The following is a 27,194-nucleotide window of genomic DNA, read 5'->3' as shown; positions in this document are numbered from 1 at the left end:
AACCTGTCTAGTGCCGTGACCCCTTGATAACATTTCCTAAGTTGTGGGGACCCCTAACTGTAAAAAAAAATTCCTATCGTGGGTTGTCGGCACCCAAGGTAAGACAAGTAATTTGCGCCCCTAACCCACGGACATTTAGCGCTCCCTGAGTCCCTTCCACTCGTACAGTATTAAAACCCCTTATAGTACATTTTAGGATGTACCACTCTTTCTCTTTGTTCTCCTTTCTTTCCCTTTTATCTCTCTCTATCCTAATTTCTTGTTTGTTATCCCCATCCCTCTCTAGACGTCTTTCTTGTTCTTTCTCTTATTCTTTCTCTCCCTTTTTCTTTGTTCCTCCCCCTCTTTTCCTCTTGCTTCCATGTATTCTCTATTTGTATTTCTTCTCTTACTCCCTGGTGGGGAGTATGGAATCAGTGGCAGTGCTGGCAGGGAGTTGGGATTCAGTGGCAGTGCTGGTGGGGAGTTGGGATAAGTGGCAGTGCTGGTGGGGAGTTGGGATCAGTGGCAGTGCTGGCTGGGAGTTGGGATCAGTGGCAGTGCTGGCGGGGAGTTGGGATTCAGTGGCAGTGCTGGCGGGGAGTTGGGATCAGTGGAAGTGCTGGTGGGGAGTTGGGATTCAGTGGCAGTGCTGGTGGGGAGTTGGGATCAGTGGCAGTGCTGGTGGGGAGTTGGGATCAGTGGCAGTGCTGGCGGGGAGTTGGGATCAGGGGCAGTGCTGGCGGGGAGTTGGGATCAGTGGCAGTGCTGGTGGGGAGTTGGAATCAGTGGCAGTGCTGGTGGGGAGTTGGGATCAGTGGCAGTGCTGGCGGGGAGTTGGGATCAGTGGCAGTGCTGGTGTGGAGTTGGGATCAGTGGCAGTCAGGGCCGGCGCTACCACTAGGCGAATTAGGCAGCCGCCTAGAGCGCACGGCCGCTGGTTTCCTCAATGTGTGACAGTAGTGGTCCTTACCGCTGCACAGTCCTGTGGAGGGAGAGGAGGCGCTGGGAGCTTGTCACAAACCCGATCATCCAGTCAGTGGGTGGATCCATGTGCTTCCCCTCCCCGGCTCCTCCCTTTCTTCTGTGCTCTGCGGATCTCCTACTATGTGCAGAGCGCGGATAATGACTGCCGCCGCCACTGAGCAGCTCATTGACCTCCTCATCTGGATGGACGGCCGTAGTGTGGAAGACCTGCCAGAGCAGCAATCATCGGAGAGGTACTGTGGATGACAGTCCGCTGCCCGACACTGACAGCATCCTGTGATGTCACTGCCTGATCGAGGGTGCCCCGAACATCCCTGCTGACCTCACACACAGACCTAATGCTATGATGTCACCTACTGTCCCCTGTCATCATCGTGTTCCTCGTCATACCCCTGTTCCTGGCATCCCAGCACCCTACCTCCAAGGCCTGTCAAACATTTTATCACCCCCCTGTCATCTCCATCCACCCTGTCATCTCCTTACCACCCACCCCTGTCATCTCCATCTTCCCTGTCAGCTTCCTACCACCCATCCCTGTCAGCTTCCAACCACCCACCAATGTCATCTCCATCCTCCCTGTCATCTCCCTACCACCCACCCCTGTCAGCTTCCAACCACCCACCCCTGTCATCTCCATCCTCCCTGTCACCTCCCTACCACCCACCCCTGTCAGCTTCCTACCACCCACCCATGTCATCTCCCTACCACCCACCACTGTCAGCTTCCTACCACCCACCACTGTAAGCTTCCTACCACCCACCCCTGTCATCTCCATCCTCCCTGTCACCTCCCTACCACCCACCCCTGTCATCTCCCTACCACCCACCCGTCAGCTTCCTACCACCCACCCCTGTCAGCTTCCTACCACCCACCCCTGTCAGCTTCCTACCACTCACCCCTGTCATCTCCATCCTCCCTGCCATCTCCCTACCACCCACCCCTGTCATCTACATCCACCCTGTCACCTCCCTACCACCCACCCCTGTCATCTCCCTACCACCCACCCGTCAGCTTCCTACCACCCACCCCTGTCAGCTTCCTACCACCCACCCCTGTCATCTCCATCCTTCCTGTCATCTTCCTACCACCCACCCCTGTAATCTTCATCCTCCCTGTCAGCTTCCTACCAACATACCCCCTGTCATCTTCATCCCCACCCCATTAAATTTGCTGGTGCAGAAAACATATGATGGACGCAGGGACAATTTTTCTCTTGACGCAGACAGAAGGACATTCATCCTTCCACTGAAACCACAAATGAAGGGACTTTTTTATTTCAGTGACACCAAGGAGGGACATTCTTTTTTTTTTGGGGGGGGGGGGGCGCACATAGCTGGTCTTGCCTAGGGCGCCAAATTGCCTAGCACCGGCCCTGGTGGCAGTGCCGGTGGGGAGTTGGGATCAGCCAACTTAGGTGCTCTTGATCAAGGTCATCTGCTGATCTGAGAACTGTAGTGGGGACTTTTAAAGGCAACTCTAATCACAGGTAGTGTTACTCACTGTGTCTCCAACTTTGTGGTTTCTCGTAGCAGTGACACCTATGCTGAAATCAGCAGATAGGGTCTCCTCCAGCCCCTCCCACTTCACATTACTCACCAGTCAGCTGACCTCTAGTTCCTGCCTCCCAGCTATGCCATGAACTGAATGGGCGGCTGTGAAGAGGCTGAGTGGGCGGCCGCAGGCGTCAGGAACAGCCAAGGTTTTGGGGACCCCTGGCAAATCCTCATTTGACCCCCAAGGGGGTCCCAACCCCCAGGTTGAGAGCCAATGTTCTAGACCCATTCTAGACCCAGATTCCATGGCTAAGGCTTAGCCCTGGGCCAGACTAGAATTTACTTTCACTACTGCTAGTAGAGCACTAGAGGGTGCTTCATCAATATGGACCAAGTTCTCTGAGGAATGTTTCCAACACCTTGTTGAATCTATTCCGCCCACTCATTTCTAGAATATTCTTCAACATTCTAGAACCAGGGGGAAGCACTAGAGAGCTGTGTGGATGTGTCAGCCAACCCTAAACTCTAGTGAACCTTGACGCAGATTCCATGGCTCAGGCTTAGCCCTGGACCAGACTAGAATTTACCTTCACTACTGCTAGTAGCACATTAGAGGGTGCTACATCAATATGGACCAACGTCTCTGAGGAATGTTTCCAACACCTTGTTGAATGTATTCCGCCCACAAAATTTTAGAGTATTTTCCAACATTATAGACCCAGATTCCATGGCTCATGCCGCGTACACACGGTCGCTTTTTGTCTTGTAAAAAAACGTTGTTTTTCTCATGAAAAAAAACGACGTTGCCTACACACCATCATTTTTTCAAAATGCTCTAGCATAGCGCGGTTACGTTCAGCATGTACGGCGGCACTCTGTTCCATTCAAGCTTGCGTCATAACTTGCTTCTGAGCATGCACGGGTTTAAAAATGTTGTTTTAGCCCACACATGATCATTTTTTATGACACAAAAAACGACGTTTTGAAAAACAACATAAAAAATTGAAGCAGGTTCGAATTTTTTTTTTGTCGTTTTTCAGAAGACATAAAACAAAGTTTTCCCCACACACGGGGAACGCAGCATAAGGCTTAGCCCTGGGCCAGACTAGAATTTACCTTTCACTACTGCTAGTAGCACACTAGAGGATGCTACATAAATATGGACCAAGATCTCTGAGGAATGTTTCCAACACCTTGTTGAATCTATTCTGCCCACTATTTCTAGAATATTCTCTGACATTCTAGAACCAGGGGGAAGCACCAGAGAGCTGCCTGGATGAGTCATGCAGCCCTGAACTCTAGTGAGCCCTGATCCAGATTCTATGACACAGGCTTCGCCCTGAGCCAGACTAGATCTTACCTTCACTACTGCTAGTAGCACACTAGAGGGTGCTACATCAATAGGGGTCAAGATCTCTGAGGAATGTTTCCAACACCTTGTTGAATCTATTCCACAAAGAATAAAGACCGTTCTGTAGGCAAAAGGGGGTCCAAACCAGTATTAGCAAGGCATATCTAATAAAGTGGTCAGTGAGCGTATATGTTGAAGAGTAATTATCAGTAGATTCAGATTGGTCATGGAAAGGGTCTTTTTAGAGCCCACTTTCCACCCTTGCCCCCTGGCCCGTCCCTTTATAACCTCTCTTGATGTCATCCTAGCTGCCACTTCTTGTGACTGCTGGGCTGGTATGAAAGCACATAAAACAAAGAGCGAGAAGGAAAACGCCTTCAGTAATGCCATTCATCACCATCTTAATGCCCTTCAATGACTTTCCAGGCACCGCATTAGCCATATTTAACAAGAACGTATGGATATGATTCACTCTCTTAACCGTTATGAATGAACGCTATTACAAGACGGAACGCCGTAGTCGCATCAAACACCAGTGGCTGTTAAAAGCCAATATTTCCTTGAAACACAAGCGCTCGGATTTATGTATTATGTAACCGCACAGCGCGATGTTTGTACACAGTACGTGTTTTTAGGAAGCCAAAGTGCTCTGTTTCAAGCAGAACATAAATAATGAAACATCTGCCTGCAATATTAAGCGCGCGTATTCATTTCGGTCTCCTCCGCTGCAAAAGAGCGATCTTCCTAAACAAATGAGTGTTTACCCAGCACAAAGGGCTGCATGGAAGATCCGTTCTCGGGAACAATACAATATTCTTTGTGGTGGCGGTCACTCGAAAAGGAAGCATAGTTGCAGAACGGTGATTTTTTTTTTTTTTACTTTTTTTTTTTACGGCACGCTCAGAATGGAGAGACGCGATATGTAAACACCATCCAGCTTCCATGCAGCTGGAGCCCCTGAGCCCTAAGCTACAAGCTCTGCTGAAGTGCTGTGCTGTGTATTTGCAAGTACAAGACAGAAAATCTATGTAATTACCTCTGAAGCAGAAGACGCTGTGCGGCCTGACAGAACACCATGTGTAGGAAGCACTTTGTGAGGTCTCTGCTGACTAATTCCCAGGGCCTGCAGGATTTTACCCATAACTTTTCCACATTAACCACTGTGTTGCAAAGTCAGTTTTGGTCTCTGCGTTTCCTGTATTTGCAATGATACTTTTTTTTTTTTCTTTTTATTAATCCAGTTTACTCATCCTTATTTATGTTTTTTCTTTTTTTAACAACTCAACCTGTAGGATTATAAAATACCATCTGCTTATGTCAACAGAGCATATGTTTTAGCTGGTTCGGCAATAATGCTGATGTTGAAAAAAAAAAAAAAATTGTTAAAAAAAATTAAAAAAAATTTTCTTTAATAAATTAGTTTCTGCGTTACTCCCCCCCCCCCCCCCAAAACAACTCAACCTATGAAATGATAAAAAAAATAACATCTGCTCATGTCAACAATTTTACCTGGATCAGCAATAATGTTGATATTGCTTTAAAATAGTAATTAAAGAAAAACTCCACTGTTGCTGCAAAATGAATAAACAAATAAATAAATACATAAATAAACAAATAAACTAGTGTCTGCAATTTTTTTAACAACTTAGAGCCGGTTCACACTGGGGCGACTTGGGATCCGACTTGAGGTCGCCTCAAGTCGTCCCAAGTCGCGCTGTCGAGAAAAACAATGCAAGTGAATGGGAGCGGTGTTAATACACACGACTCGAGTCGCTCTGACTTCAAAAGAAGTTCCTGTACTACTTCAATCCGACTTGTAGGCGATTTGTACCCATTGATTTCAATGGAAGTCGCCTCCAAGTCTGATCCAAGTCTGATCAGTGTCTTAACTGAAGCGACTTTCCAGGAAGATAACATACATTTCTCAGGCAAACCTCTCCCTCCCCCTCCCTCCCACAGAGCTGATTGTTGTTTGACTGGCCACTGGAAAGTCTCCTGTCCTGGAGACGACTTCAAGTCGTGTTGTAAATCGCCCCAGATCGCCCTGTGGTTCATGCTCAAGTCGTGTCGGAGTCGCCTCTGAAAGTCGCGCTGGAAGTCGTGTCGCCCTAGTGTGAACCGACTCTTAAGCTGTAGGTTTACGCTTATGTTAACAATGCATATATTTTGGCTGGTTCAGCAACAGTGCTGATGTTGCATTGAAGTGGCAATTAAAGGAAAACTCCACTGTTGCTGGAAAAGGAATCAATAAATATATAAATAAATAATTAAATAAACAAACAAACTTGTTTTTGCAAATTTTTTAACAACTTAACTCGTAGGTTTACGTTTATGTTAACAATGCGTATATTTTGGCTGATTCAGCAACAGTGCTGATGTTGCATTGAAGTGGCAATTAAAGGAAAACTACATTGTTGCTGGAAAAGGAATAAATACATTTATACATAAATTAATTAATAAATAAACAAACAAATAAACTTGTTTCTGCTATTTTTTTAACAACTTAACCTGTAGGTTTACGCTTATGTTAACAATGCATATATTTTTGTCTGGTTCAGCAACAGTACTGATGTTGCATTGAAGTGGCAATTAAAGGAAAACTCCACTGTTGCTGGAAAAGGAATCAATACATATATAAATAAATAAATAAACAAACAAACTCGTTTTTGCTAATTAATTAACAACTTAACCCGTAGGTTTACGCTTATGTTAACAATGCATATATTTTGGCTGGTTCAGCAACAGTGCTGATGTTGCATTGAAGTGCCAATTAAAGGAAAACTCCACTGTTGCTGGAAAAGGAATCAATAAATATATAAATAAATAATTAAATAAACAAACAAACTTGTTTTTGCAAATTTTTTAACAACTTAACTCGTAGGTTTACGTTTATGTTAACAATGCGTATATTTTGGCTGATTCAGCAACAGTGCTGATGTTGCAATGAAGTGGCAATAAAAGGAAAACTCCACTGTTGCTGGAAAATGAATCAATAAATATATGAATAACTAATTAAATAAACAAACAAACTAGTTTCTGCTATTTTTTTAACAACTTAACCCGTAGGTTTACACTTACAGTATGTTAACAATGCATATATTTGGGCTGGTTCAGCAACAGTGCTGATGTTGCATTGAAGTGGCAATAAAAGGAAAACTCCACTGTTGCTGGAAAAGGAATCAATAAATACATAAATAATAATTAAATAAACAAACAAACTAGTTTTTTCAAATTTTTTAACAACTTAACCCGTAGGTTTACACTTATGTTAACAATGCATACATTTTGGCTGGTTCAGCAACAGTGCTGATGTTGCATTGAAGTGGCAATTAAAGGAAAACTATATTGTTGCTGGAAAAGGAATCAATACATATATAAAAAAATAAAAAAAAATAAACAATTAAACTAGTTTCTGTTATATTTTTAACAACTTAACCCGTAGGTTTATGCTTATGTTAACAATGCATATATTTTGGCTGGTTCAGCAACAGCGCTGATGTTGCATTGAAGTGGCAATACAAGGAAAACTTCACTGTTGCTGGAAAATGAATCAATAAATATATAAATATATAAAATAAAATAAATAAGGGTGCATTCACACCACGATTTTATCATCCTACTTGTTCTCACGATTTTAGGTTTAAAATCGTACAAATATGTATGGCAAAACGTATCCATTCACTTCCATTCATTAATGTAGGTCCCCAAGTGCATCCGAATTGATCCGCATCCGTTTTGATACGATTTAAAATCGCATCAAAAATCGTGTTTGACCACGATTTTTGGTCCTGATTTGAAATCGTATTAAAATCGTGTCCGATTTTCGTATTAAAATCGTGTCCGATTTTTTTTATATTGTGGTCAATCTAAATCGTATGTAATTGGATGACTGATCCGATTACATACGATTTTGTCATATACGATTCCATCCGATTTTACGGTCCGATTATCGGATGTAAAAATCGTGATGTGAACCTAGCCTAAACAAACAAACTAGTTTCTGACATTTCTTTAACAACTCAACCTGTAGGTTTACTCTTATGTCAACAATGTATACATTTTGACTGGTTCAGCAGCAGTGCTGATGTTGCATTAAAGTGGTTATTAAAGGAAAACGTCACTATTGCTGCAACATGAATAAATCAATACATAAATAAATAAAAGAAAATTAATGAATAAACAAATAAACTGCTGTCATTTTTTTAATAACAACTCAGCCTGCAGGTTTAGGCTCCATGCACACAGAAGCTGATAAACCTCAGTTTATTGGCGTTTTGGTGTTTTTTTTAAAAAAAGCCCATAAACTGAACTCTGTTAGCCTATGTGCCCATGCACACATGGGCATTTTTTAGTGTTAATGAGCTTTGGAGTTTATTGGCTTTTTTCTGAACGCCCGAAATTTGCGCTTAAAGTGACGTTTTTCGGCGGTAAAAAACGCTCAAAAACGCTACACTGAAAAACGCTAATAAACGCTATTGCAAAAACGCTAAAAAACTTTGAAAGGCTCCCTGCAAAGCTACTGGCATTTTTTATAGCTTTTTTTTTAAGCTTCTGTGTGCATGGAGCCTTACGCTTATGTCAACAATGTATATATTTTGGCTGGTTCAGCAACAGTGTTGATGTTGCATTAAAGTGGTAATTAAAGAAAAGCTCCACAATTTATTCAAAATTAATAAATAAATGCATAAACAAATAAATAAAATAAAATAAATAAATGATTTTTCATAATTTTTTAACAACTCAACCTGTAGGTTTACACTTATGTCTACAAAGCATGTGTTTTATCTGGATCCGCAATAATGCTGATGTTGTTCTAAAGAGGATTTTAAAGGAAAACACCCCTTTGTTTAAAAAAAAAATGATTCAAGAGGGCATGCTGATATCACCATTTAGGCCCCTTTCACACTGGGGCGGGAGGTGCGTTGGCGGTATAGCGCCGCTAAAAATCGGAATTGCTGCGGGATTCGGCCACTAGTGGTGCGGTATTAACCCGCACCGATATCAACAACCTACATGACGATACTCCCTTGATTGCTGAACATGGACTGTTTATTAGAACCAAAATACAAGTCTTATATACCTCCAGCTCATATTACGCTAACAATACACCTGTAACCAGAAACAGAATTAACATGAGCTAATTAACTAATCCCTTAAAGCAGCCAAAGTGACCCTGTGCCCTCCTGGGCATTGTTATGATAAATCAGGATTTCACTACAGGTCAGACTTGTTGTCACCGAGCTTCACACAGTAGATTATACATTATCATAATTATAAATACAGGACACCTTCACACAATAGCAGGAGCTACAGCAGGAGTCAGCCCGTCTCCTACATTGTACAGAGGCCAATGTGATCAGCTCTTTCAACTAACATGTTGAGTTCAGAATCAAACAAACCAAAACTCCTGCCCAGGGCTTTCACATTGACAAGGCTGGGCAGGAGTTTTTCAGGCGGTATAGCAGCGCTATTTTTAGTGCTGTAACGCCTGAAAAACTCCTCAGTGTGAAAAGGGCCTTAAGCTCTGCTCTATGTGTTCCATCCTACTAGATGTCTCCCAGTGCCCCTTCTGATGGCCCTTGGAAGAGGCCTCATGGGAGGAAACACGTAGGGTGGGGCTTAAGCAGTGACGTCATCACGCCCACTTAAGCTTGTTTGCGCTCTGCCTATATTCTTTCTTGTCTGTGAGTATATGCCCTTACCTTTAATAAAACAACTTGGGAATTACTACACCATGAAGTTTGTTTGCTGTTTGCTTGTTTGTCTCTTTCTCTATATATAAGGTTATACTGTGCTGTACACTGTCTGTCACTGCCATTTGGAAAGAAGATGAGAGCCCTCCATCCATCTGGGATCTGGGCATTGTTTATAAAGCCCTGTGACCTCCTGTGTGGTGAAGTCTAGACTTCTGGTAAGCAGTTGGTGGTTGGCACACTAGAGTTGGTGGTGGCTTTTTAAGAAGTAGTCTTGGTCATGGTGGAATTGTCTCAATCCTCACAGATTATATGGGACTTTATGTTATTGTTTGCACATTATTTGTGTATATGGTTTTATATTTTGGGAAGTGAGTTATTTGCAATTATTTGGTGCAATTAAAGAAACAGCACAACACATATTTTTGTATAAATACTGGCAAGGACTTTGTTGAAGTATTTAAGGGCAAATCTCCTATGCCAAAGTTTTCAAGTGGTTAAGTAAAATGCAAACAATAAGAGCTGAACTTCAGAAAACATTTTTAAGCAGTTACTGTGATGGGATGGCCCATAAAACTCAGAATCCCTTGGAAAGGTTGGGAAACCATTGTTTCAGCTCCCCATGCACCTCCTGCATGCTGGCACAGGGTGACTGAGAAAATATATCTCAGATTACTTAAAATGGGACAGTAATATTTATCCATAATATCTCCCAGGATATATGTAAAGACTAGTTTTGGTTTGTTTGATTCTGAACTCAACATGTCAATTGAGAGAGCTGTACAATGTAGGAGACGGGCCGACTCCTGCTGGAGCTCCTGCTATTGTGAGAAGGTGTCCTGCGTTTATACTTATGATAATGTATAATCTACTGTGTAAAGCTCAGTGACAACAAGTCTGACCTGTAGTGAAATCCTGATTTATCATAACAATGCCCAGGTGGGCACGGAGTCACTTCAGCTGCTTTAAGGGATTAGTTAATTAGCTCATGTTAATTCTGTTTCTGGTTGCAGGTGTATTGTTAGCGTAATATGAGCAGGAGGTATATAAGACTTGTATTTTGGTTCTAATAAACAGTCGTTCAGCAATCAAGCGAGTATCGTCTTGTTTGTTGTTGATATCGGTTGGAAGATCTGATATCTATATTCAGACTGTGAGGAAGTGGTATATGACGAAAGCACTCAAGCGGAGTGTGGGACGTTTCGTTACAATTACAGTAACACTTTTTTTTTCTTTAAGCTATATAATCATTGTAAGTACCATAGCAGTGTAATGAGGCAGAATTGGATAAAGTGATGTAGCTGCCTATAGCACCACTCATCAATCAGGAATTAACGGAATTGGGTGCGGAGCCAGTCCAAAGAGACTAGGTTGCGCCGCAGCTATGCCTAGACACAGCACTAGCCGATCAGCAGGTGTCGGCCAATGGATGTCCGCTGGCACCCCCTGTTCGGTGAGGAGAGACACATAAGTAAACAAGGCAGAGCTCTGTTTTGTGAGCAGGGATATGATGCATTTAATTTCCATGCAATGCAGGGAATCAAATCCATTAGATCCATTAGTAAAAACAGCACACATAGTACAGAAAACACTGACTAGGCACAGAGTTAACCATTTGTTTGCCTAAATGTTTCAACCCCCTTCCCAGACAGTGTCAATAGTTTTAGTAGCATATTTTTAGCAATGATCACTGTATGGCCTCGTACACACGATAGGTTAAACAGAGGACAACGGTCTGATGGACCGTTTTCATCGGTCAAAACCGATCGGTGCCCCATGAGGAAGCGAGTTTTCGCGAAACCGGTCGGGCGGAACGAGTGTCGTATCGGATCACCCCCCGTTGACTGCACCTTTCCCTACCTACCTGGACGGGTCTTTTTGGTTGGCTTCCGGCCGGAGCTCCAAATTTGACATGCCTATTTTATATCGTTCATATGTAAGTGCGTTTTTTTCTTCTTTTTAATAAATGTTACCTACGTTACTACACTATTGTGGCCCTTATGTGTCTTCCATGATTATCGGGACCCCAATTTTCCATCGATTGGCTTGAGACGGAGGTGTACTTGCTATACAGTCTTTCTACAATTCAACTGCCATAGTGTTTATCTACACGCCTTCTATGGTCTTCTTTTAATTAAGAGACCGCTGGTCATCTGGTAAGCAGACATATTGATTTATGGTGGAGGTTTTTCTATTCATTGGATCGTCACCACAGCCTTAGATCATCACTTATGGACTAATTCTTCTGTTTCCTTCACTTCACTGGGGATCTGGACTTTCTTTACGTTTTTAGATCATATATGGACACTGATCTATGTCATTATTTTTAGAAAAAAAAAAAAAAAATTTCTTTTTTGTATAGCGCATCTTGTTTTTTCCACAAAGTGATGTAGCTGCCTATAGCACCACTCATCAATCAGGAATTAACGGAATTGGGTGCGGAGCCAGTCCAAAGAGACTAGGTTGCGCCGCAGCTATGCCTAGACACAGCACTAGCCGATCAGCAGGTGTCGGCCAATGGATGTCCACTGGCACCCCCTGTTCGGTGAGGAGAGACACATAAGTAAACAAGGCAGAGCTCTGTTTTGTGAGCAGGGATATTATGCATTTAATTTCCATGCAATGCAGGGAATCAAATCCATTAGATCCATTAGTAAAAACAGCACACATAGTACAGAAAACACTGACTAGGCACAGAGTTAACCATTTGTTTGCCTAAATGTTTCAACCCCCTTCCCAGACAGTGTCAATAGTTTTAGTTAGGGATGCACCGATATATCGGTGGCCGATACATATCGGCCGAAAACCGCATTTTTGGGTCCCTGCCGAAACACATTAAAATTGCCGATAATGAACTTCGTGGGCGGGACCATTTCGTTTACAAGGGGGCACAGTTCTAATACATACATAGCCTGACAGACACACAAGCTGGCCGCCAGACATGTACAGCGCGGGCAGCGGCAGCCGCACTGTACAAATTGCGTGCCGACTGCCGATCGCGCTCCACCGGATTCCTCCTAGCTCCATTTCCTGTTTTTTGGACTCCCCCCTATGGGGGAGTCTTTTGGTCTAGTCCAGCGGCGTGAGCAGCGTGACGTCACGGCCGGAGGTGAGGGAGGACTCGGAGCGCTGGGCAGGCCAGGAGCTGTGTCGGAGCCTGTGACACAGAGTCAGACTAATCACACTGCCTGCCTAGGAGGAACCTAGTAGCAGCGTAACCTGATAAAATAGTAAGCACTAGCAGCACAGAACTTGTATGAAATGAAGATTTTACTTTGTTTGTGTTAAATGGCTGGAATTGGGGGGGGGGTGGTAAACTAACTGAGACTGACCAGCACTTTCCTAATGAAAAAATGGCAGATAAAAAAAAGAATTATCTGCTATTTTTTCACAGTGGCACAGTGAGGCTGCAATTAATGTTTTTTTTTGGTAGTCAGAGAAGGCAAGCATGGCTCAATAACACAAAGTTTTTTTTAAAAAAACGTTTGTTTGTTATTGAGCCATGCTTGCCTTCTCTGACTACCAAAAAAAAAACATTAATTGCAGCCTCACTGTGCCATCATACGTCGCCACTGTGCCATCATACGTCGCCACTGTGCCATCATACGTCGCCACTGTGCCCATCAAACGCAGCCACTGTGCCAACAGACGTCGCCACTGTGCCCATCAAACGCAGCCACTGTGCCCATCAAACGCAGCCATTGTGCCATCACACGTCGCCACTGTGCCATCATACGTCGCCACTGTGCCCATCAAACGCAGCCACTGTGCCTATCAAACGCAGCCACTGTGCCAACACACGTCGCCACTGTGCCCATCAAACAATGCCACTGTGCCAACAGACATCGCCACTGTGCCCATCAAACGCAGCCACTGTGCCCATCAAACGCAGCCACTGTGCCCATCAAACGCAGCCATTGTGCCATCACACGTCGCCACTGTGCCATCACACGTCGCCACTGTGCCCATCAAACGCAGCCACTGTGCCCATCAAACGCAGCCACTGTGCCCATCGAACGCAGCCATTGTGCCAACACACGTCGCCACTGTGCCCATCAAACGCAGCCACTGTAACCAATTATATACTATTTGTGTCTAATTTTTTAATAAAAGTTTGGATTTTATTATATTGAATTGGAGCTTTTCAATTCTGGTTATTTTAAATCAATGAAGCTAATTAAAATGTCTCATGTAATGCATACAATTATTGGAAAAAAAATTTAAATAGGGGGAAAAAAGAAAAGTAATTTTCGGTTTCGGTTTCGGTTTCGGACTGAATTTTTTTTTCATTTCGGTTTCGTTTCGGTTCTGAAATTTCCATTTCGGTGCATCCCTAGTTTTAGTAGCATATTTTTAGCAATGATCACTGTATGGCCTCGTACACACGATAGGTTAAACAGAGGACAACGGTCTGATGGACCGTTTTCATCGGTCAAAACCGATCGTGTGTGGGCGCCATAGGTTATTTAACCATCGGTTAAAAAAAGCCAACTTGCTTTAAATTTAACCAATGGATTCCTAACCGATGGGAAAAAAACGATCGTTAGTAGGCACAACCATCGGTTAAAAATCCACGCATGCTCAGAATCAAGTCGACGCATGCTTGGAAGCATTGAACTTCGTTTTTTTTTTTTAGCACGTTGTTGTGTTTTACGTCACCGCGTTCTGACACGATCGTTTTTTTAACCGATGGTGTGTAGGCGCGACGGACCATCAGTCAGCTTCATCGGTTAACCGATGAAAATGGTCCATCAGTCCGTTCTCATCGGATGGACTGATCATGTGTACGAGGCTTAAGTGTCACTGGTTCCCACAAGTGTCAGTTAGTGTCAGACTAACCAACGCAATATTGCAGTCCCGATATAAGTCAGTGATCACCGCCATTATTAAATTAAATAAAACATTTCAGTATACATCTTATAGTTTGCAGACACGATAGCTATTGCAAAAACCAAATAATATACGCTTATTGGGATTTTTTTTTTTTTTTACCAAAAACAGCATACATATTGGCCTAAATTTATGAAGAAATTCGATTTTCTTTTTTTTTTTATCTATGGGAAATGAAAATATAAATTTCAGTGTACATCCCATAGTATGGTTTTCGAAATAGTTATAGCATGTAATCAATATCCGCTTTTTTTAGTAAAAACATGTAGCAGAATCCATATTGTCCTAAATTTATGAAGAAATTCGATTTTTCATATTTTTTGTATGGGAAATTAAATGAAAAATTTCAGTATGCATCCCATAGTTTGTAGATGCTATAACTTTTCTGCAAACCAATCAATATACGCTTATTGGGATTTTTTATTTTATTTTTTACCAAAAACATGTAGCAGAATCCATATTGTCCTAAAGTTATGAAGAAATTCCATGTTTTATATTTTTTTATGTAAAAAATGTTTTTATAGTTTTCAAAATTGCCTGCCTTTTTTTTTTTGTTCATAGCACAACATAATAAAAAACTGCAGACGTGATCAAAAACCACCAAAATAAAGCTCTATTTGTAGGGAAAAAAAGGACATACCGTATTTATCGGCGTATACCGCGCACTTTTTTGCCCTGAACATCGTGGGTGCGCGATATACGCCGATACCCGCTTTCCCGCGCCGAGTTTGAATACTGCGCCGGCATATACCGAGCCCAGTACACTCGTGTATAGTCGGGCAGTCTCGGCTCCTCTCGCGCTGACGTACAGGACGTCAGCGCGAGAGTAGCCGAGCCTGCCCGACTATACACGAGTGTACTGCGCTCGGTATATGCCGGCGCAGTATTCAAACTCGGCGCGGGAAAGCAGGAAACGAGCGGGGAGGACGCCGCAGAAGGACGCCGGACCCGACGAAGAGGACACCCGAAGCCGCAGACGGACGCCGGACCTGACGAGCACAAGACACCAAATCTGTAAGTACAAAAATCTTTCCACAGAAATTTCGGGGGAACTTTAGGGGTACGCGCTATACGCGGGAGCGCGCTATACCCCAATAAATACGGTACATTGGGTAATTTGGGTACAGCATTGCATAACCAGCAGTTGTGTTAACATAACGCATTGCCATTTTGAAATAAATGGCCTGGTCATGAAGTGACCGAGGTCAAGTAGTTAAATATACCACATTATGCCTTATATACAGTGCGGTCAGTGAATGGTGTCACCTTAGGACAGAAATAAAGTGGTTTGCTGGTAGAATCACAAGGTGAAAATAAAGGAAAAAGAAAACGAGACATTACAATGAAGGCAAATATCACATATAAGGATCACTAGACTGCAATATATGAGATTTGTGTCTGAAAATAAAGTTTTAGTGATTTTTTTACTATAGCAGTTCGCCTTTAAAAGCCACTTCCGGACCGTTGCACGTCGATATACGTTGGCTGTTTGAAGAGGAATATCTCTGTCATGGCAGCAGCTAGCTATCATAACCCCGGTATCCTCTTCTTCAGCCAGCGGTCCGGTTTCCGATAATGGCGGTCTCTGCGGCAGAATCACAGCGAGATCACCGTTATCAGCGTCAGGAGAAGGGCCCCCCCTCCCGCCGCTCTCCCGTGCCCTCCGCCGCTTACCGGAGCCGTCGGCAGCGGCCCAGGCGATCGGGTCTTTCCTGTGGCTGGGTATTGAGACGAGTGAGGGGGAAGGTGAACCCCATCCGTCTCCATGCCATAGCAGGGAAGAAGCGACATCAAAATGTCACTTCCGCCCATAGCTCCTAAAGGGATTTTTTTTTAAATGACATCAGTTTTATTTTTTTATTGCATTTTAGTGTAAATATGAGATGTGAGGTTTTTTTGACCCCAGATCTCATATTTAAGAGGACCTGTCATGCTTTTTTTCTATTACAAGGGATGTTTACATTCCTTGTAATAGGAATAAAAGCAAAACATTTTTTTCTTTTTGTGTCAAATAAAAATAAAATAAGATTTTATTTATTTTTTTAAAGCGCCCGTTCGATGAGCTTGCGCGCAGAAGCGAACGCATACGTGAGCAGCGCCCACAAATGAAAACGGTGTTCAAACCACACATGTGAGATATCGCTGCGATTGTAATGCCGCATACACACGATCGGTCAGAAGCGGTTAATTTTCAAATTTTTTAACCGATGGATAAATAACCGATGGGGCCCACACACGATCGGTTTGGTCTGATGAAAACGGTCCATCAGACCGTTCTCATCGGATTGACCAATTGTGTGTTCAGGGCATTAGAGCGAGAGCAATAATTCTAGCCCTGTAACTCAAAAAATGCAACCTGTAGAATTTTTTAAACGTCGCCTATGGAGATTTTTAAGGTAAAAGTTTGTCGCCATTCCACGAGCGAGGGCGCAATTTTGAAGTGTGACATGTTGGGTATCAATATACTCGGTGTAACATTATCTTTCACAATATAAAAAAAAATGTGCTAACTTTACTATTGTCTTATTTTTTTTATTCAAAAAAGTGCGCTTGTAAGACCGCTGCGCAAATTCAGTGTGACAGAAAGTATTGCAACGACCGCCATTTTATTCTTTAGGGTATTAGAAAAAAATATATAATGTTTGGGGGTTCTAAGTAATTTTCTAGCAAAAAATTTTTTTAACTTGTAAAAACCAAGGGGCAGATCCATGTAGCGGATCGTATTTTTATGTAGGCGTAGCGTATCCTAGCAACGCTACGCCGCCGCAACTTTGAGAGGCAAGTGCTGTATTCACAAATCACTTGCCTCTAAAGTTACGGTGGCGTAGCGTAAATCTCCCGGCGTAAGGGCGCGCAATTCAAATGTATGTGATGGGGGCGTGTTTTATGTTAATACGTCGTGACCCAACGTAAATTATGTTTTTTTTTTAACGGCGCATGCTCCGTCCGTGGGGGGTGTCCCAGTGCGCATGCTCGAAATTAAACCGGAACAAGCCAATGCTTACGACGATGACGTCATTCTACGCAAAGCCCTATTCGCGAACGACTTACGCAAACGACGTAAAATTTCCAAAATTCAACGCGGGAACGATGGCCATACTTAACATAGGATACGCCTCATATAGCAGGGGTAACTATACGCCGAAAAAAGCCTTACGGAAACAACTTAAAAAAATGCGCCGGCCGGACATACGTTCGTGGATCGCCGTATCTAGCTAATTTGCATACTCAACGGGGAAATCGACGGAAACGCCACCTAGCGGCCAGCGTAAATATGCACCTAAGATCCGACGGCGTAATAAGATGTACGCCAGTCGGATCTAGTCTTATTTTGTGGATACAAAACAAAGATACGCCGGAGCAAAATAGAAGTTCAATAGATACGCCAGCGTAACTCCTTTGTGGATCTGGCCCCAAATCTCAGAAAGAGGCTTGGTCCTTAAGTGGTTAAGTAAATTGTATTTCTAGCTCTTATTAAAAAAAAAAAAAGCTATAATGAAACTTTAGTGAAAAAATAATTCTTAAACAGCATGAAATGACAATAATGACAGGGTAAAGAAACATATAAAAATACTATATCCATTCTAGGCGGATTAAGAAAATCTTTATAGCCTTTAAGAAGATTAGGTTTAAACAAAGGGTAAAAGATTAGATTTCTGACTTGGGAAAAATGTCTATTTTTTCAAATGTTGGGTTAAAATGTTTTAATTATCTTAAGAAGTTGTGTAGGGATGAGTTGGTGGTTGACCATGAAAGGTTGTTACCTGCATATTTATATTCTCCCTACAGTATGGGCCTATCGTGATTTGTAAGACCAGAAGGTATCAGCTTGAATATCATACAGCTGGGATGTTGTTAGATGAATCTGTAGGTATCTGTATTGCTTTTAAATTGGCCATACTCATATTAATTTGTACATTATTAAGATATAAGATTACAAGATATTATACAATCTGCTTTAGTTTATAAATAAAATTAGGGTCTACCTAAGACCTACTTATTTAAAGAGTATTAGCCAGATTCAGGTAGAGTTACCCTGGCGTATCAGTAGATACGCCGTCGTAACTCTGAATCTGCGCCGTCGTATATTTAAGTGTATTCTCAAATTGAGATACACTTAAATCTAGCTAAATCTAGCTAAGATACGACCGCCGGCACCGTCGTATCTTAGATGTCTATTTACGCTGGCCGCTAGGGGCGTGAACGCTGATTTACGCCTAGAATGCGTAAATCAGCGAGATACGCCTATTCACGAACGTACGCTTGCCTGTTGCAGTAAAGATACGCCGTTTACGTAAGGCGTTTTCAGGCCTAAAGATATTCCACCAAAAAGATGTCGCAGCCAATGTTAAGTATGGACGTCGGAACCGCGTTGAATTTTAAAATTTTTACTTCGTTTGCGTAAGTCGTCCGTGAATGGGGCTGGGCGTAATTTACTTTCACGTCGAAACCATGCGCCGTTCGTTCAAAACGTCATTTACGTGGGGTCATGCTTTATTTACATAAAACATGCCCACCTCTTCACAATTTGAATTAGGCGCGCTTACGCTGGCACATTTACGCTACGCCGCCGTAACTTAGGACGCAAGTGCTTTGTGAATACAGCACTTGCCTCTCCCATTTACGGCGGCATAGCGTATATGAGATACGCTACACCTGCCTAACGTTAGGCACTTCTTCCTGAATCTAGCTATATCTCTACCTTTTACCGTTCTGGGTGATCTATGTACATTGCAGGGATTTAAATACACTTTGTAGCAGATTCCTACCTTTTGTTAGGCTGACAAAGTCTTTTGGAGGCTCATTCTTTTTTTTTTCTACTGAAAAGTTCTTTATTTTGAAGAAGACAAAATACAAAATACATCCAACAAGGTTGATTGTAAACATGAACAGTCAGATAAGGCATATCACAAAGAAAAACAGTCAGAGGAAAGGACCTCTGTGATCATCAACTAGAACAGAGACATCTTATCCGCAAAGACAGTTTATCTAAACTCGTAACCATCATCTGTCATGAATACCATAAGCAGGGCCGGACTTACCATTGGGCTTGACTGGGCTCAAGCCCATGGGCCCCACCCAATAGGGGGCCCCCTAAAAAAAAAAAAAAAAAAAAATGTTTTTTTTTTTTTTTTAGGGGTCCGGAGGTCCCCAGGGGCCCGGAGGCCCCCCGGGCCCCGGAGGCAACCCCCCCTTATTTATTTATTTTTTTATAAAATTTTTTTTTTTTTTTAGATATTTTTTATATATATGGCAACCCCCTTTTTTTTTTATATATAAATATTTTTTTACAGAGGTCCCCAGGGCCATTAATTTTTATAAATGTTTATTTTTTTATTTCTGTTTATATTTTTTTTTTTTTTATTAAAAGGCCCAGAGGCCCCAGGGCCCCAGATGGCAACTTCTCTTTTTTATGTATTTTTTTTATAAATGTTTATTTTTTTTTATTTTTTTATTATCCATCCGGTTTGCGTTTAGTTGGACCATCATTTATTTTCCAACAGGACAATGACCCCAAACACACCTCCAGGCGGGGGAAGGGCTATTTGACCAAGAAGGAGAGTGATGGGGTGCTGCACCAGGTGACTACCTCTTGAAGCTCATCAAGAGAATGCCAAGAGTGTGCCAAGCAGTAATCAAAGCAAAAGGTGGCTACTTTGAAGAACCTAGAATATGAAATATATTTTCAGTTGTTTCACACTTTTTTGTTATGTATAATTCCACATGTGTTCATTCATAGTTTTGTTGCCTTCAGTGTGAATCTACAATTTTCATAGTCATGAAAATAAAGAAAACTCTTTGAATGAGAAGGTGTGTCCAAACGTTTGGTCTGTACTGTATATATATTTTTCTTTATTTCTTCTTTTTTTTGTAAAGGGCCCCCTCGCTTCTCAATTTCAGGCGGCAGCCCCCCCCCCCCCCCCCTGGTTCTCTGCTCCAGGGGGCCTGTGCCTTAAGCTGTGTAAGGGGTAGAGTTGCCACCTTTTCTTCAAGCCAAACCCGAACACTTTAGCGGCACAGGGCACATTTTTTTCGTAGTATACACAATAGAATTATAAAAGACCAGGGGGACCTTTGGGTGCCTCAAAGAGAGTGGTAATGCAGCGTGCTGCGGCAAACAGTGGGTGTGGCCAAACTGCTCTTGCTGACATCATGGCTCCCCCTCAGTGATGCCAAACCTGCCCCCAGACAGCGGCCCGCATCTCCCGAATGGCAACAGATTTTTGTGTGACTACCTCAGTTACTTGGGGAGCCACAGCCCAGTCTAAATAATGTGTCTGGGTTTCAGGCAGATTGAAACCCGGACACAAGAGCCCAAACCCGAACTGTCCGGGTGATTCCTGGACAGGTGGCAACCCTAGTAAGGGCCCCCAAAATTCCTGATGGCGGCCCTGCGCATACCTCCCAACACGCACGGATTCTGCGTGACTTTCCCGCAGAGACAGCTTCTTCCCGCAGTCCCGCGAAAGGGTTAATTTTCCCGCACTGCAAGAGGAGGCAGCACGGAAGCAGAAAGAACCGGAGCGGTGTGTGGAGGACTGTGGCTGCTGAAGGAAAGAAAGCCGACAGCCGGGCTAATGACAGTCTGTGGCCCCGGCTGTCGGCACAGGTGAGAGGCACTCCCCCCCGCTCAACAACTGCAAAACCCCACCAGGAGGAACCGGAGCGGTGTGTGGATGTCTGCTGAAGGGATGAGAGCCGACACATTCTGTGCACAGGTGAGAGGCACCCCCCCGCTCAACAACTTAAATTTGCCCCCCCGCTCAACAACTTCAATTCGCGCCCCACCGCTCAACAACTTTAATGCTTTAATGCGCCCCCCCCCTGCTCAACAACTATGATCCCCCCCTCGCTCAACATCTTCGACCCCTCCCCCCCAATTCTCGGCTCCAGGGGGCCCCTTCAACACTCAAGCCCAGGGGCCCCCACCACCCTAAGTCCTGCCCTGACCATAAGGATAGCCATTAGCAAAGGATCAACCAAGTAAACAGGGAAAAGCAAAAAGAAAAAGATCACAAAAATAAAAAACAAAAAAATCATAATAAATCAAAAGAAATCTTATCAGCAGAACGAGATCAGAAAAGTTCTTCTCTAATAGACCATGTACTAAAATTAGCCTATGACTGTTCTACTATACGATGTGAAAACCAAGGGTTCCATTTAGCATCATGAAGATGCATAGTGTCTCTAAGAGTATGATGAATTTTCTCTGTGAGCATAATCTGGTCCACCCTAGCAACTATCTGTGCCAGAGGAACCACACTGGACTTCCAGTGGAGCGCAATTGTCCACTGAACTGCCACACAGATGGTGTGTAGCAGACGCATCAGGGGTTTAGGAGTATCAGGGATACTCTCGAACAGCAAACAGTGAGTGTGTGTCAGAGCCATGCTACCCCCGGCCAACTTATCCATCAAGACCAAGACCTCCTCCCAAGTTGAGCGCAACTTTGCACATTCCCAAAACAAATGCAAGAAAGAACCCTGATGGGGACATCCGCGAAAGCATAAGGGGGAACTCTGAGGAAAAATGTTACTCAAACGGAGAGGGGTGAGGTACCAACGTGTGAACAATTTAACTGCTGTCTCCAGTGGCGGCCCGTCCATAGGGGCGCCCGGGCGCCGCCCCCCATCACACAGTCAGTAAAAAAAAAAAAAAAAAAAAAAAAATTTTTTTTAAATCTGTCCCTTTAAGAATTTTTTTTTTCCCAAAAAAGGGCCTTATGTCCGCGCGCCGGACGCCGGGAACAGTCCTTTAGGAGTAGCGCCACGTCTGTGCAATCACGGGATTGCAGACGCGGCGCTACATTGGCACCAAAAATATGCCTTTGTGGCGCTCTCCATCGCGCCACTTGCTTCTGGCGCGATGGAGTGTATTGTTATGGCCGGGCGGGTGCATACACTGTCTGTGTGCACCCGCCCGTCTCTGTGCTCGTTCCGACGTCACTGGAAAAACCGGAAGTGACATCGGGTCAGCTCGAGCTCACTGCGCCCGACCGAGGAACAGGTAAGCCTGCCTGTCTCACAGCAGCATTCAACCCCTCCCGTGATTTCCATTATCGTATGTCCACATTCGTATTTGGTGGCCGCCCGGCACCCCCCCCCTCCCCCGCGTATTCAAAGTTTTTTTTCTATTTAATACTCGGCGGCCCACCCCCCCCCCCCCCCGCTTATTAAAACTCTTTTTTTTTTATTATTCGGCGGCCCCCCCCACCCCCCGCTTATTCAGCGGCTGGCATCCACCCTCCACCCCCCCTGCTTAATCCAATTTCTTTTTTATATATTTTTTTATATTTTTTTAAAATATTTTTTAATATTTAATATTCAGCGAAAATAATGCCAGGCAACAACCCACCCCCCCCCCCCCCATCAATGTTTTTTTTTATTTAATATTAGTTAAATATATTAAGATTATTAACAGTTTATTTTTTATATTTGATTCAATTTAGCATTAAGTATAAAAAAAGTTTTTTTTTAAATAACTGGGGGGGGGGGGGGTGGTCTGGTGGGGTAGTGTTACCGCCCGCTGTAGTGTTACTTGTGCTGTAATGAATTTTTACATAGAAAATAAATGTTGTTAATAAATGGGTAAATGAATTATAAAAAAAAGATTTTTCCAATAACGGTTATTAAAAAAATCTTTTTTTTATAATTCATTTACCCATTTATTAACAACATTTCTTTTCTATGTAAAAATTCATTACAGCACAAATAGCGGGCGGTAACACTACCCCACCAGACCACCCCACCCCCCCCCCCCCCCCAGTTATTAAAAAAAAAACTTTTTTTATACTTAATGTGCAGGGAAAATATCGGCCGTCAACACCACCCCACCCCCCGCTTGCAAATTGTCCTGCGACTTGGGACTGGAAAGTTGCAGGATAAGTTGGACCCGATGATTTCCAATGAGAACTGTTCATATCTGTGCAACTTTGAAGTAGTCCCTGCATTACTTTTGTCCCACTTTGATGTGACTTGAGGTCCATAGACCTCCAGAATACATAGGCATTGCTTCAAGTCGCTGCAAAATCGCACCAAAAAATTGTGGCAGAATCTTACGACTTTCAGGCTAATGCAGTCTGAAAGTTGCACAATTCTACTGCAATTCTGATGTGACTTAAAGCAATGCCCGTGTATTCTGGAGGTCTATGGGACCTCAAGTTGCATCAATGTGGGACCAAAGTAATGCAGGGACTACTTTGAAGTCGCACAGATATGAACGGTTCTCATTGGAAATCATGGGGTACGACTTGTCATGCAACATTTAAGTCCCAAGTCGCAGGACAAGTAATTCCTGCAGTCTCTGGTAATCTTGTGCAGTATGTCCGCAGTCTCTGGTAATCTTGTGTAGTATGTCCGCAGTCTCTGGTAATCTCCTGCAGTATGTCCGCAGTCTCTGGTAATCTTGTGCAGTATGTCTGCAGTCTCTGGTAATCTTGTGCAGTATGTCCGCAGTCTCTGGTAATCTTGTGCAGTATGTCCGCAGTCTCTGGTAATCTCCTGCAGTATGTCCGCAGTCTCTGGTAATCTCCTGCAGTATGTCCGCAGTCTCTGGTAATCTCCTGCAGTATGTCCGCAGTCTCTGGTAATCTTCTGCAGTATGTCCGCAGTCTCTGGTACTCTTGTGCAGTATGTCCGCAGTCTCTGGTAATCTTGTGCAGTATGTCCGCAGTCTCTGGTAATCTTGTGCAGTATGTCCGCAGTCTCTGGTAATCCTGTGCAGTATGTCCGCAGTCTCTGGTAATCCTGTGCAGTATGTCCGCAGTCTCTGGTAATCTTGTGCAGTATGTCCGCAGTCTAATCTCCTGCCCATTTCGAGTCCTTCATTACTAACAGTGTCATATTTTAGTTTGTTTGCACCGATCTGTAAGGCTGCGCTATATACCATGATTTGTGATGCTGGGGCTATATACTCTGTGCTGTGACGCTGAGCTGTATACTCCTGACATTGAGTGGAAGCAAGTGGAATACAGGGGACGGAGTGGTGGATTCTATAAGGGGTGTGGCTTATGAGAAATGGGAGGGACCAAATGTGGAAGGGCGGGGTATTGCGCCCCCCCATCATAAAACTTCACCAGCCGCCACTGGCTGTCTCCCTAACTGAAAGAGAGACAGAACACTTCCTCATGTTCTGCCAGCAAGCCTCCCAGTCCTTGTAATCATAATCAAGGCCCAACTCCTGATCCCACTGGGCCATGTGTTTCAAAACCAAATCACCTTCCCCACCCCCCATAGAGCGGTACAGCACCGAGATAAGACCCTTCTGTCTAGGGGAGGTTGAACATAGCATAATGTGTTTGAAAGAAATGACGGACCTGCAAATACCTATAGTACTCCCTCAAGGGAATATCTTTCAACTCCCTAAGATTAGAGAAGGAAATGAAACCACCATCATGTTGCAGGTCCGCCAAAGTAGTGAGATCACAGCTACTGTAAACCACCATCCGAAACTAGAGGGTGAGTGAAAGGCCAGGGGAAATCTAGGATCCCCCAAAAAGGAGGCCCCAGGAGGGAACCTAGAAATAAGGGCTAGACGGGAGCCAAACTTCTTCCACAACCCCAGCTCCTGAGAGACAATTTGGTTTTTATCCTTTAGTGACGCAGAGTAAGACTTTGAGGACCACAAAATGCTGGGTAAATGAAAAGGTTTAACTGAATCAGCCTCGAAACGAACCCAGGGGACTCTAGGGCGTCTGATGTTCCACTGTGCAACTTGAGAAAGTCTGCTAGCCATGAAGTACAACCAAAGCTGAGGGACTCCCAGACCCCCCATCCTGTATGGTCTATAAAGCACCTGTCTAGAAAACCTAGAAGGGTTGTTATTCCAAATAAATTTGTTCAAATGAGACTGTAGTTTCAGGAGAAAAGTTTTTGATACAACCACTGGAAGGGCCCTAAAAAGGTACAGTAGCTTGGGTAAGAATGTCATCTTACTAGCTGTGATCCTACCCAAGAATGAGACCCTGTATTGTGACCAAGATTTAAGAAGCTGCTTCAATTGAGCCACCAATGGGAGGTAATTAAGAGAGAAAAACTGTGCATAATCCGCGGGTAACCTGATACCTAAATAGGAGATGTCTGAAACTGCCCAATGAAACTTAAATGTCCTCATGAGGTTCTCCAGTTCCGCAAGGGGGAAGCCCACAGGAAGGGCCACCGATTTATTAACATTCACTGCTAGGCCAGAGACCTCAGCGAAAGAGGAAAGGGTATCTAAAAGATTGGGCAAAGAAACTAAGGGTTTGGTAAGGAATAAAAGTACATCATCTGCATACATGCACAATTTGTACACAGAATCAGATTTACTGTAGCCTACAATATCAGGGTGCCTAAGAATAGCAATGGCCAGTGGCTCAATCGCTAGGGCAAAAATGAGTGGCGACAAGGGGCAGCCCTGCCTTGTCCCCCTGCCAAGCCGGAAAAAGCCCGAACTACAGCCCGGGATCCTAACACGTGTACTGGGATTCCGATAAAGTGCATGAAATGAGTGCAGAAATTCCCCCCCAATACCATACCCCTGCAGCAGGTGAGACACATAGCTCCAAGACACACTGTCGAATGCTTTGTTAATATCTAACCCCAGTAGAAATAAATTTCAAGAAAATAAGTTTGCATCTTGTATCACATCCGCTGCTAAGCGGATATTATCCGTAATAAACCTATGAGGGATAAAACCTGATTGGAAAGGGGAGATCAAGGAGGAAATTACACTACCGAGCCTATCAGCTAGGATCCTACTAACATTTTTTAAATCATTATTAATCACCGAAATCGGTCTAAAGTTTTGGGGTAGAGAATGATCCTTGTTGGGCTTGGGTATAAGGGACATGTTGGCTAAAAGCATCTCTTCAGGAAATGAACCACCCTGGAGAACAGAATTAAATAAACCAACCAATTTAGGGGCCAATTGGGGGGCAAACTTTTTGTAATAAACGGCCGAAAAGCCATCAGGTCCAGGGGAGGAGCCATTCTTCAGACTTTTAATAACCACCAGGACCTCCGAAATCGAGACGGGCACATTAAGTCTATCAGATTGGGACCTAGAAAGGGACGGGAGGGGGACTTCCTCAAATTTATCCTTGGAAGCTTGAGAGGGCTGAGGGTGTGAAGTCAAAAGTCCCGAGGGAGACCTAAGTTTGTATACATGAGGGGGACGGAGGGACTGATTAAGCTTCCTGGCGAACATTGTGGATGCTGCATTACTATGTAGAAGAAACCGGGCCCTGGACCATCTCAGTGCCTTCTCCACTTTTGCTGAGAGCAGAGCATCCAATTCTAGACGCTTTTGATCTATAGTCCGTCTAGTGGACTCTAATGTTAGAGCTGAGGAGTTTTTATATAGTTTATCCAGCTCAGTAGTGAGTCTGAGAATGTCACATTTATTCTGTTTATTACGGGCTGCCGCCAGACTAATAAATTTGCCTCTCAGCACCGCTTTATGTGCAACCCAAACCGTGGCGACGGGAGTCTCAGGGATAGCATTAAGGGCAAAATAACCATCGATGGCCTGCGACATCTCAGACTCCACCACATGATCCAAAAGAAGGGCCTCATTAATTCTCCATGTGTAGGAGGAGGGGGTCTGTGAGATAAAATTGGTGGAGAAGGATACAATATTATGATCAGACCAGACACAGCTATCCACGGAGGAGTCCCTCGAGTTAGCCAAAAGAACTGGGGTGGAAAATATATAGTCCAACCTTGAATAGCTGTCATGTGGGTGGGAATAGAACGTGTATTCCCTGACCCCCACATTGTGCGCCCTCCAAGAGTCCACCAGCTGGAAATCTCTCAGGCCCCT

Source organism: Rana temporaria, chromosome 1, assembly GCF_905171775.1.
Source record: "Rana temporaria chromosome 1, aRanTem1.1, whole genome shotgun sequence".
Lineage (NCBI taxonomy): Eukaryota > Metazoa > Chordata > Amphibia > Anura > Ranidae > Rana > Rana temporaria.
The sequence above is the reverse complement of the archived record's forward strand: the minus strand, read 5'-3'. Positions refer to the sequence as shown.